Source organism: Oncorhynchus nerka, linkage group LG25, assembly GCF_034236695.1.
Source record: "Oncorhynchus nerka isolate Pitt River linkage group LG25, Oner_Uvic_2.0, whole genome shotgun sequence".
Lineage (NCBI taxonomy): Eukaryota > Metazoa > Chordata > Actinopteri > Salmoniformes > Salmonidae > Oncorhynchus > Oncorhynchus nerka.
In genome coordinates, this window is record NC_088420.1 from 50,920,239 (window position 1) to 50,932,709 (window position 12,471).

General features: G+C 43.2%; 1 long non-coding RNA gene across 1 annotated transcript; it reads left to right on the forward strand.

Annotated features, from left to right (window-relative positions):
- Positions 1-1,441: 1,441 nt before the first annotated feature.
- Positions 1,442-11,854, forward strand: LOC115108983 (uncharacterized). The gene is made up of 3 exons (XR_003860449.2): positions 1,442-2,542; positions 10,873-10,968; positions 11,243-11,854. It is a non-coding gene; the product is annotated as an uncharacterized LOC115108983 (long non-coding RNA).
- Positions 11,855-12,471: the final 617 nt, after the last annotated feature.

Below are 12,471 nucleotides of genomic sequence, written 5' to 3' on the forward strand. Positions count from 1 at the left end.
CACTCAAGGACGTTGAGACTTGACCCGAAGCCACTCCTGTGTTGTCTTGGCTGTGTGCCTAGGGTAGTTGTCCTGTTGGAAGGTGAACCTTCGCTCCAGTCTGAGGCTCTGAGCTCTGGAGCAGGTTTTCATCAAGGATCTCTCTGTACTTTGCTCCGTTCATCTTTCCCTCGATCCTGACTAGTCTCCCAGTCCCTGCCGCTGAAAAACATCCCCGCAACATGATGCTGCCACCATCATGCTTCACCGTGGGGATGGTGCCAGGTTCACTCCAGACGTAACTTTTGGCATTCAGGCCAAAGAGTTCAATCTTGGTTTCATCAGACCAGAGAATTGCATTTCTCATGGTCTGAGAGTCTTTAGGTACCTTTTGGTAAACTCCACGCGGGCTGTCATGTGCCTTTTACTGAGGAGTGGCTTCCGTCTGGCCACTCTACCATAAAGGCCTGATTGGTGGAGTGCTTCAGAGATGGTTGTCCTTCTGGAATGTTCTACCATCTCCACAGAGAAACTGTCAACTGTGAGACCGTATATAGACAGGTGTGTGCCTTTCCAAATCATGTCCAATCAATCTAATTTACCACAGGTGGACTCCAATCAAGTTGTAGAAACATCTCAAAGATGATCAAGGGAAACAGGATGCACCTGAGCTCAATTTCGAGGCTCATAACAAAGTTTCTGAATACTTAGGTAAATAAGGCATTTCTGTTTTTATTTTTAATTAATTAGCAACAGTTCCTAAAAGACGGTTTTTGCTTTGTCATTATGATGCAAAATAATAATTTAATCCATAATAGAATAAAGCTTTACCGTAACAAAATGTGGAAAAATTAAAGGGGTCTGAATACTTTCCAAATGCACTGTATATAGGCCTATGCTTAAACATAAGCTCTAAAATGCATATGGATGTTTTGAATGAATCATCACCTTAGAAAGCGCTGTCCATTTCGTGGTGTTAGGCTTTGAAACAACATCCAGAGCAACCATGTTTTCCACTCAGTTTTAACCTGTTATTGAACATCTTTCTTCAAATTGATCATTCAGCGTGAGGTGAGTTTTTAAAAGTACATACTGTTTTGATGATAAGTGTTTGATGTGATTTTCAATTGCATTTGCATCGATGACAGAGTCATTTAGAGGGACAATAGAGCCCCGGGTACCAGGCCATTAGCGACCTGATGATGTCCAGAGTGCATAAGAGGAGATGACCTTGCCTCAACGGTCACGTAGAATTTTACTGCGGTCATGACTGCCGGTGTGGCGGTAATACAGTCACCGCAACCGCTCTAACCATGTCACATATGTGCAGATATGTGCATCACGTCATTGCTCTTTCTCTCTCTGCTGTGTCTACTGAGCTGTTGCCCCCCCCCTGCAACCTCATTGGATAAAGCTGGGCAGGCCTCTAACTAGTTGTCACTCAAATGGGAGGGGCTGGAGCTCATTGGCTTGAACTTGAATTGCTAGGGGGCTGGCCCACGTGGGGGGGACATGTAGGGAAAATGGCGCGGCACAACTTCAAGAAAACAGTTGCTTTCAAACTAGGGATTTTGTGGCTAATTGAGTTAAAACAGTAGTTCTACATGTATGAACTACACATTGACACATCCCAGCCCAAAGCAGAGGTGTAAAACATACTTAGTCGCCAAAGTACCGGAGCATGTCATTAATACCCATACAAATGTAGACCTCACAATACATACTCACACAGTACAGTATGTTAAGTGCATTACGTTTATGCACAGCATATTAATCTGCTCAACATCCACACGCTCACATCCATCCACACCTATTTTCAGTGGACAATTGGATAAATCTATTTTAAAGACCCATTTGGAAGGAAAGTGACCAGAAAGAAACACAGAGGTAACAGTCACAGTACGGTGTTTCAGCTTGTCTGATAGCTCCCTAGATGCACTCTAGATCAAAGAGTCTCCCGGGCCCCGTATAAAGTCTCTGTTGTGATAAGAGTTCAGCATGACTGTGTTCCAGCGCCTCACACAGACCCATTACTCTATCAGTACTGACATCAAAGTCTCACCCGGGTTGTCACTTAACTTCTCTCTGACGAAGAAAACGGCTTTCAAGTTTCGGAGCACTGTGTTTCGTATGATAATGACGCCAGAGAATGACTCGGTGTGAGTCAAGGGTAGTAGCCCACATTAGACGGGAGTAAACACAAAGATTCCTCACGCGTCAAAGCACAACATGTAATTTGGTTAGGGACGATATCAGAATGTACAGATAGAACCGTTCAGACTGATGCAGATGGACAGAATGAGAGACACACCAGTTATAAAAATAAATAAAAACTGCTAACAAATACTTCACTCTGCCGTTCACAATCCATATTCCAAAGCACTTCCCACAGACCTGGTGCTCTAAGATCTCCGTTGGATTTTATGACACAGCATGAGCAAAATGAGAGTTGAGTTCATAACACTGATTTGTTTTGTTTGGGACTGTTAGGGCTACACAGCGCTTCACCTGGCCTCTATACACGGACACCAGCACGTCATCCAGCTCCTGATCAACATCTACAGTAAGTGATTACACCGACCTGACTCGCTTACTCTACTTTTGTTCTAATCATAATGCAGCACGTCTATCTGATATCTTTGCCGTAATCAGACCCTCAACACACACCAGAAACGCGTTCCTACAACTGTTTGCCTACGACTACTGTTCTTGCACATGTGTTACATTGTAGCTGCTGTAAAGTGTTTAAAATGCGTATTGCACACAGGATATGACATATTGGTTCAGGCTCGGACACTGCGAGAGAAGGCTGGATATGCAGATCATGCATTCGAGGCTTGTCTGAAAGCCAATCTAAAGAATAGCGCATCCCAAATGACCTTGGTTAGAGCTGAAACAGAGCACCAAACTCCTCCATCAGATGACAAGGCTAGACGCTGCCGAGCCAACTCTCAAAAGATAGCAAAAGGAGAGGCGGATAAGTACATATGGGCTCTAATGTGTCTAACCAAGCTATGAAGCCCAGTGGAGCAATTCATGATCAAGTTGTGCATCTCAAATGGTACCCTATTCCCTATATAGTGCACTACTTTTGAACAGAGCCATATGGGCCCTTCCTCTAGGCCCTGGTCAAAAGTAGTGCACTATAAAGGGAATAGGGTGGCATTTGGGACTCAAATCTGCAGGATCCCTGTGGTGGTGTGCCAGGTCAGAGGCCTTGGTTGTGGAACCCTCCTGCCAGTATAGACAGCCATATGCTTAGAGTCAGCCTGTACCATTCACCCAGACACACAGGCCCTCAGCGTCGCTGTCTTCAGACACTCTCTCTGTACACAAAAGCATGTTTCCATATGGCCAATGAGAATAATGAGTCTGGTCTCTCTCTGCCAAGGACCCCCCTCTACAAATCCCTTTTTTTTGTCTTTCAGAGTCAATGAGATTGAGGTGAGGTAGGGAGGGAGGCAGTGAGGGAGGATGGGCATTTGGCCTGTCAGTCAAGTGCTCCTGTTGCTGTGTGACAGTTTAGCTCAGGGATAGGCAACTCTGGTCCTGGAGTGCCGCGGGCACTTCATGTTTTTGATTGAACTAACCTGGAAGACCAGGTGTGCTGTGTCTTGTTTTGCACGCTTTGTACAAAATAATAAAATGAAAGACAACAGGATCTTTCTAAACATAGCTGTTTATTAGTTAGCTATAACTGGCATGTTCACGTGTCTCCGGCCATGATCAACTGGAAAAAATGACCTCATGACCTGGGTGGTCTTAACCAATCATATCACAGTATAATACGACGGTAGAATGCAACCAATACATGCTCTGTAGTTTGAACTCAAGGTAAGTAACCATTTATTCTGCATACTGCACCAACTGCATCAACATAACAGACTCTGAAACAATGACTCAACATACTGTTACTTTTAAAATAAAGATTTCTCAGCAACTCAGATTTTCACTGTAGCAATGACATCAAAACATTTCAAATGAATTCAATACCAAAGCATTTCAAGTTAACTTTTTAAAAACAAGCTTATCGTCTGGAACTCTTTTAGGGCAGCGATCAAACTACACCCTTTGACATTTCACAGGTTTAGGACAGCTCTAGGCTTGACCTCTCTTCCTGAACCTTGTGTGATATGAAGCTGAGCATGCTTCTGTGTCAGTCAACAGTTCTTGTGGTGTTGCAGGTAAGTATAGTGTATGTTGTGCTGTGTGTGTGTTTAGTCCACCGCGTTCTCTTTCAGGGAAACAATTCATCTCGTCAGTGTGTTGTTCTTTTGTGTTCAGGAGGTGACGAAAATTGTGGCGGTACACCGCTCCTTCTGCGGTGCGGACGTGATATGAATGTTGTGTCAGCTGGCTGGATGACGACTGCTGGCCTCCAGAGGCCATGCTCCTGGATTCTAACTGACTCTCCGCCGTTCAGTGGTGGCAGTGGTCTAGCTGACCTGTCGTAGGATCGCTTTTGGTGGTGTTGTTTCTGTGCACGATTTGCATGGACTTCCTTGTAGCTGATGACTTCAGACTGCAGCTGCTGTTTGGTGCTGGGAAGGATTGAGCGAACTCTGCTGCTCATCAATAGCTGGGCTGGTGATTTGAAGTTGTCAGCTGGAGTGATTCGGCATTCAAGGAGACAGAAGTAGGGGTCCATCTTGTCTGCATTTGCTTTGTCCATGCAATCTGCATCGATTTTTCAGCAAGGGCATTACTTTGAGGGTAATGTGGGCTTGTGGCGATGTGTGTGAATGCTTTATCTAAATATTCTGCAAACGGAAATACACAATGGACAAAAAAAACATTTCAGGTACTCCTCATCTCTCAGCCACAGAATGCCAGGGTCTATCTGGTGTTCTTTCTGGAATAAGAGCAAGCGTATATTGTGGTAGAAAGGGCAATAGAGGATAAAATGAGTTTCATTCTCTATTTCTTCGAGGTCACAATAGTTACATAGGCTTTTCTCTTCCATTTCACCACAATACTGACCTGTTTCAATACGCAGAGGCAATATCCCTGATCTTACCTGTGCACATAGCGATCTCTTGCTTTTAGGTAGGTTATACATAACATATCTCTCACACACAAATTCACCCTTAATCAAACAAAAGGTTCTCAATTTGGGTTTATGATTAATCTCCTCCACCCATTTTTTTTCATATTGCATCAACAGTTTTTTAATCATATCTATGTCTCCCTTAATTTGGTTTTCGTACAGATGTTCACAGTCAGACTGTTGAAAAAGGTCAGACATTTCAATTGCCCAGGCTCCACCTATGGACAGATCTCATTGAAAAACTTGACTAGCTATTCTGGCAGTTGGCATGTCCAACAGTCTATTCCAAAGTCTCACCATACATGCCTTCCATCTCACTTCGCAGGGTTCCTAGCCCATGTCCCCAGTTATTGCAGGTATAGGTGCAAACGTGTGGACACCTAAAAGTAACGTACTGCTCTGTTATGGACATAGTACCTGGTTGTGCAAAGCGTGTGCAAAGCTGTCATCAAGGCAAAGGGTTGCTATTTGAAGAATCTCAAATATAAAATATATTTGGATTTGTTTAACACTTTTTTGGTTACTACATTATTCCACATGTGTTATTTCATAGGTTTGATGTCTTCATTATTATTTTACATTGTAGAAAATAGTAAAAATAAAGAACAACAAATGAGAATAGGTTTTTAACTTTTGACCAGTAGTGTATTTACATAGCATCTGCTTCTGTATATAGGTGTACTTGACTTAACAAATTACTATAGGGGGAGGATGCATCTCTATCCCATGTGGACTGTTCAGGTGGAAAATTGCATGAAAACACAACAAAACAATATTCTGGCTCCCTATGTTCAAAGCACAAACCAATAATTCCTTCTATGGCTTTATTGATAATTTCAATTTTATTTGCATTCATCATATCAAACTTTAAACATATTCCCATTCCCGCAGAGCCTCTGGGCGGCTTTCGCATTAGTTTTGATGTTGAGTCCATGCCATTACATACCCTTCAATATCAATAGTTTCTTGCAAATGCTTTTCAGTTATTGAGATATTGTCTGGGTTTAAGTATTTTAGTATCGTTATTCGTAATTTATTGTTCAAGGTAGTCCATCCGTTAACATTTCAATGCGGATTTGAAATCGAATCTCGTAGGGGATGGGAAGCCCCTCAGTATGTAGTAGGTCTGTCCACCCCATGTCCTTGTCCACATTGTCCCTCTGGTTGATCTCGTTTCATGACCCATCCGCTTCCCATGACGAAATAGTCCTTTCCTCCTGGTATTTCCCTCAGCAGCTTCTTGAAGTTCAGGCGATCGGTGTGGGACTTGGCTGATCGAAGGAAGACTTTGTCATAATCAGGATGGCCTCGCAGCCACTTTTTCCTTCACGGACCGTCACGCCCCCTTCACAACCCCGGGACCTTTAACCTCTGTCCCTCATCCTCTCAACTGCAATCACCTCTGCTTCGCAGCCTAAGGCCTACCGACGTCAACTGGTTCACTTTGGAGATTTAGGTCCTCGTTTTCATCAGCTGGAAGTCCTGCAAACATGATAGAACTTTGTTGTTTTGGCAGCACCTATTCTCCCAGATGCTAGGAATTCTACACGGGACTCCAGACGTCCAACTTCAAGAGCTATGTGGTCTTGTAGCTGCTTGTTATTATTCTCCAGTTGAGTCAGCAAAAGTGTATGATTATCAACTTTACTTTTCATTCCTTTTTCAATACTAAGCTTCATTTTGTCCATCTCTCTTTTTTATTTTTGTACCTAGACTCCTTATCTCCGTCATGAGATTAGCCATGCTATTGGCACTTTCTTTGATAAATTCGGCTCCATGCTATTGGCACTTTCTTTCTTTGATAAATTCGGCTCCATGCTTTTCTCACCACTGCGTAGATTTCTACCAGAGTCCATATCTTTTAAGCTTTTCTGTTATTGCCTTTCAAGGTAGATAGCCAGCTAAATGTATAGCTAGGCTCGCCAGATTACTCTCCAAACATTCCCCGACATGACTGTCAATTGACTGTCTGTCACCCTCACGCGATTCAAACGTTTTGAAAGAGTTTGGTTCCATAAAGAAGCAGCAGCGTTTTTTAACTTATGTTTGGGGCAAATCCAATATAACACATTGCTGAGTACCACTCTCCATATTTTCAAGCATAGTGGTGGCAGCATCATGTAATGGCTATGCTTGTAATCATTAAGGACTGGGGAGTTTTTCAGGATAAAAAAATTAACGGAATGGAGTTAAGTACAGGCAAAATACTAGAGGAGGTTCAGTCTGCTCTCCACCAGACACCGGAAGATGAATTAACCTTTCAGCAGGACAATAACCTAAAACACAAGGCCAAATCTACACTGGAGTTGCTTACCAAGAAGAAAGTGAACGTTCCTGAGTGGCCGAGTTAGTTTTTTCTGCTTGAAAATCTAAGACCTGAAAATGGTCATCCTACAATGATCAACAACTCATTTGACAGAGTTGAAGAACTCTGAAAATAATAATGGGCAAATGTTGCACAATCCAGGCGTGGAAAGCTCTTAGACGTGTACCCATAAAGATGTACAGCTGTAATCGCTGCCAAAGGGGATTCTAACATACACTACATTACCAAAAGTATGTGGACACTTGCTAGTTGAACATCTCATTCCAAAATCATGGGCATTAATATGGAGTTGGTCCCACCTTTGCTGCTATAACAGCCTCCACTCTTCTGCGAAAGCTATCCACCAGATGTTGTAACATTTCTGCGGGGACTTGCTTCCATTCAGCAACAAGAGCATTCGTGAGGTCGGGCACTGATGTAGGGCGGTTCGGCCTGGCTCACAGTCGGCATTCCAATTCATCCCAAAGGTGTTCGATGGGATTGAGGTTAGAGCTCTGTGCAGGCCAGTCAAGTTCTTCCACACTCTTCCCGACACAGCATTTCTGTACGGACCTCGCTTTGTGTACGGGGGGCATTGTCAAGCTGAAACAGGAAAGGGCCTCCCCCAAACTGTTGCCACAAAGTTGGAAGCACAGAATTGTCTAGAATGTACTTGTATGCTGTAGCGTTAAGATTTCCCTTCACTGGAACTTAGGGGTCTAGCCAGAACCATGAAAAACAGCCCCAGACCACTATACCTCCTCCATCAAACTTTACAGTTGTCACTATGCATTGGGGCAGGTAGTGTTTTCCTGTCATCTGTCAAATCCAGATTGGTCCGTCTGACTGCCAGATCACTCCAGAGAACGCGTTTCCATTACTCCAGAGTCCAATGGCGGCAAGCTTTACACCACTCCAGCCAACTTTTGGCATTGCACATGGTGATCTTAGGCTTGTGTGCGTCTGAAGCTCCCGATGAACAGTTCTTGTACTGACATTGCTTCCAGAGCCAGTTTGGAACTCAGTAGTGAGTGTTGAAACCGAGGACAGGCGATTTTTACGCGCTTCAGCCCTCGCCAATCGCATTTGTTGAGCTTGTGTGGCCTACCACTTCGCGTCTGAGACGTTGTTGCTCCTAGACATTTCCACTTCACAATAACAGCACTTTCAGTTGACCAGGGCAGGTTAGCAGGGCAGACATTTAACGAACTAAGTTGTTGGAAAGGTGGCATCCTATGACGGTGCCACGTTGAAAATCACTGAGCTCTTCAGTAAGGTCATTCCACTGCCAGTGTTTGTCAATGTAGACTGCATGACTGTGTGCTTTGTTTTATACACCTGTCAGCAACGGGTGTGGCTGAAATAGCTGAATCCACTAATTTGAAGGGGTATCGACATACTTTTTGTATGTATAGTGTATATTGACTCGGGGTTAAATACTTATCTAATCAAGATATATTAGCGTTTTATTTTTCATAATTGTTTTTACAAATGTTAGTATTTTGAGTAGGTCTTTGACAAAAAATAAAAATGTAAATCCATTTTAAACGCACTTTGTAACACAACAAAAATGTGGAAAAAGACCAGGGGTGTGAATACTTTCTGAAGGCACTGTAGAGAGATAGGAGAGTCTCTGCAGACAGACACGCAGCAGTAGTTGTCTAACTCTTGTTTACCAGAGCTGCAAGGGAGTGTCAGTAGGAAGAAACTGTCGGTAATGAACAGAGTCAGTTACACATCCATTACTGTCTCTGTGTGAGCGAGAAAACAACCTCTGTGGGCCCTCTACCTCATTTAAACTGCTTTATAATTGCTTGGTCTACACAGATATGTACATCTACAGTATCATGTACATTTGTGGGGGGAAATAAGTACTACAGTTTTTTTACCCAACTATTGTAAATGTGTCATATTCACAGTCCAATCAACAAATAACAACAATTTGCATCAATTACACAGACAGGATGATCTTCATAATACTCATGTTTATATTATATTATCCAATAGATTGACTTTTTGGCATTCCTTTCTGAAACTATACCAATGGACATATTGTTTACCCTTGGCCTGTTTTTATCTACAGTGCCCTAGGACTGTATGTATTAAGCATCTCGGAGTAAGAGAGCTGATTTAGGATCAGTTTTGCCTTTTAGATCACAATTAATAAGATTACATGGACAGGGGGGGACTTGCCCCTCATCTGCATATGGTCACGAGAGGTTTAAATGCTGTTTTGCATCAAGCAGCCCCAAAATGGCAATCAAAGCAGACACAGCACACCCTTATTCATTCAGATTGGATTGGCAGGGCTGGCAGATGGTAACTGTGCGTCTGCAGCGAGAGGGAGAGAACCTGAATACAGAATGAGACGTTTTAAAATCGGTGGATCCTGTGTCATTCATTCTGAAGAGGTATTACAGGCTGTTGATTTGCCTTCAGAAAGAATAGAGGAGCTGCTGACCTTTCTCTCAGTCACTCTCTCTCTCTGCCCGCCCTCCTCTCAAAAGCACAATTCCCTCTCCTCCACTGCATGTTATCTCAGATAATTACCTGCCGCCTTTCTCCAGAGTCCCTGGGGGCCTCTCTCTCCCTCCCTCTCACTCAGCCGCTCCATTGTGGAAGGGAATGGAGGAGGAAAAGAGGAAAGTAAAAAGAAGAGTGGAGGGGGAGTTTTCAGCCCATCTTCCTGCTAGCCAACAAGCTATTTCTTAATGAGGCTCTCAGGTATTGGTGGTGGAGGCTCCCCTCCCTGTTGAGAGCCTCCGTACACAAGAGTGTAACAGTGATGAGCATTGTGGGAAAACACGGGGCCAATAGCCAGAGACCGCACCACCTCCCGCCCATCACACTGTGGAGATGAGTTTTAATGACACCCCACAGGTACTTCTTTAAAAAAACGTCAGATACAGGAGCTGAGGAGCAAGTCGCTCCTGTGTCCTTCACTCCTGTTCACTCACTGACAGTTTGAGATACGACTCAAAACCATTAGTGCTGCTGGCCTACAGTATGAGCCAGCTGAACTGCCTCTAGCCTAGTTTCTAGACTACTGTGTGTGTGTGTGAGTGAGGGATTTAGGGAATACACTATCATATTATTTTCTATTTTGCATGTTATGAATGGATTTATATGTAAATAAATGAATTATTGGGACCATATCATATGATCTCCTGACTTTGCAAGTCAGATATGTTCAAAATCTAGTGTCTTGCACAGTGAGCTCAAAAAGTATTGGGGCAGTGACACGTTTGTGTTGTTTTGGCTCTGTATTCCAACACTTTGGATTTGAAATTCTACAATATCTATGAGGTTAAAGTGCACACTGTCAGCTTTAATTTGAGATGTTCATCCATATCGGGGGAAAATACCCTCAAATTAAAGCTGACAGTCTGCACTTTAACCTCATAGTCATTGTATCATTTCAAAGTGTTGGAGTACAGACCCAAAACAACTGCAAACAATTGTCACTGTCCCAATACTTTTGGGCCTCACTGTATGTCTAAGTATCGATATACAGAAAATATCTTCTTCCCCATTTGATCAGATGCCAGAACTAACATCAGGGACTACCATGGCAAGCTTGCAGCCCATTACTGGAGTGGCAATGCTGATGTGTTCAACAAACCAGGCTCGCAGTCATGTAAGTGCTTTTACTGTGTGGCCTTCCTGTGGTTTCCTCTTGTAGCTAAAGGGAACACCACATCCACCACAACAGTTAGTCAATCCATGTAGTAGGCATAGTAGGTGGTGTTGTTTCAGCCGTCTCATCCACTAATGGTGTAGTTTGGTATAGTTTGAGTAGAGTGTTGTAATTAATTGGGTTGCAAGTGTCCTTTCATGTGTCCTCTCGCTTTCTGTAGACCATGGCATGCCGATACTGATGAAACATGCCTTTTTGGTCCTCCCCCTCTCAGGTGGGAAATGGTCATCAAAAGGAGGAAGAAAGGCCCAGCGCTACACCAACCTACCCTCTCTGCTCCTCTCTCGCTCGCGGAGCCAGGGGAACTTCAACAACCTGGAGTTTGGGACTGCGCCTCAGACCCCACGGCCCCCCCGCTCCCCATCCAGTATAGACTTCCACAGCTTTCAATCCCCACAGCTCTATGGAGATCATTTCTGATTAAAGATAGATAATAATTGTTTTATTTTGCATCCCAAATGGCACCCTATTCCCTATATAGTGAATATATATATATATACATATATATATATACACACACACACAAAAGGAGTGAACCATGTAGGGAATAGGGTGCCATTTGGGACGTAATCTTATTTTTCTATTACGATCATGGCTATATCATGGCTATAAAGTATGATTGGTCACTTCAGAGAAGCACAAAAGGATTTTAACTGATTGAAAGTTAAAGAAAGTTGTTCAACTGTCTGGTACAGGTCTCTCTCCTTACTATGGAATTTAGCACTATGGAATTTAGCATGTACACTGAACATAAATATGAACGCAACATGTAAATTGTTGGTCCCATTTTTTTAATGAGCTGAAATTAAAGATCCCAGAAATATTCCATACGCACAAAAATAATATTTCTCTCAAATTGTGTGCACAAATGTGGTAACATCCCTGTTAGTGAGCATTTCTCCTTTGCCAAGATAATTCACAATTGGCCTAGCGTTGTCCAGGTTTGGTCGGGGTAGGCTGTCATTGTAAATAAGAATTTGTTCTTAACTGACTTGCCTAGTTAAATAATAGTTAACATTATAATAAATTACACAGGTACGCCTTGTGCTGGAGACAATAAAAGGCCACTCTAAAATGCAGATTTCTATCACACAACACAATGCCACAGGTGTCTCAAGTTTTGAGGGAGCGTGCAATTGGCGTGCTGGCTGCAGGAATGTGCACCAGAGCTGTTGCCAGAGAATATAATGTTCATTTCTCTACCATAATGTTGTTTTAGAGAATTTAACAGTACATCCAACCGAATGGCGTCGTGTGGGTGAGCGGTTTGCTAATGTCAATGAGTGCCCTATGGTGGCGGTCGAGTTATGGTACGTACGGGCAGGCATAAGCTACAGAGAACGAACACAATTGCATTTTATTGACGTCAACTTGAATGCACAAAAATACCGTGACGAGATCCTGATGCCCATTGGAGGCCTGTATCTGTGACCAACAGATGCA